Genomic DNA, 1054 nt, shown 5'->3' with positions numbered 1-1054 from the left:
CAGAAGGCCGCTTTCTTCTTGAATGCGAATGTTTGCAGTTCGGCCATAAGAAATTGGTGCAGACAGTAAAATACGGTAAAAAATACGTGCTAATCATGTTAATTACTGTTATTGCTGAGGGAACATTATAATTGGCAGTACCGTAATAAAATTGTATCGATCGGTAACTATAGTAACATACAGTTGGCAGTAAATGACGCTTGGCATCCCTGACATAGTCTGCTTGACGTACGTGCATAACTGGCGTGATGATCGTGATGATGGTCTAGCCTTTTGTGTAAGTAATCTGAATCGATCTGAATAGTGTTTGGGAAAATACTACAAGGACTGGGAAGAGAATTGCAAAATACGTGGAATTTCTCTGAGTTTTATATTAGTTTGTTAGAAGAAAACACCCTTAAAGGTGTGTATTATTGAAACGTTTCTATTTTGTCAAGAATTATAGTTGCCGAACGTTCTCTTGGCGCTTGTAAATTAATTAGTGTTTTTTCTGAGCTCGAACTTTCTGATTTAATGCGTATGCAGTAGTTCGTCATTCCATGTTTTACATGCAAATCCAACTCATTAAAAAGGTATTGAAAAGCGATGGTCTATGGTGACTTGATTGTAGTTTCGGTGTACTGAACTGGATAGCGATGGCACGGTCTGTGAATATAAATATATAGAATAGTGACTTTTTCTTTTATTGATAGTGAGGTGGGAATAAGTCCCTTTTACTGTGGCTACTTCTGGCCTATTGTACCAGCCCCAGATGATAGGTGAGGGTGACTGTGGAGCAATTGGTGGAATGAAGATTGGCAGGGGAAACCGAAGTACTCAGAGAAACCCTGCCCCAGCGCCACTTTGTCCACCACAAATCCCACTTGACCAGACCCGGGATCGAACCCGGGCCGCCGCGATGGGAAGCCAGCAACTAACCGCTTGACCTATGGCGCGGCCAGTAGATTAGTGACTTACGAGATGTAGCATCTTGTAGTCTTGTGGATTTCTTGTGATGTTTCAAAGGCAATAGTTTCGGGTGATTCCCAGGAGCTTGCAACATTGGTAACAAATT

The sequence above is a fragment of the Cryptotermes secundus genome, unplaced genomic scaffold (genome assembly GCF_002891405.2).
Source record: "Cryptotermes secundus unplaced genomic scaffold, Csec_1.0 scaffold564, whole genome shotgun sequence".
Taxonomy (NCBI): Eukaryota; Metazoa; Arthropoda; class Insecta; order Blattodea; family Kalotermitidae; genus Cryptotermes; species Cryptotermes secundus.
Note: the sequence above shows the minus strand (reverse complement) of the source record.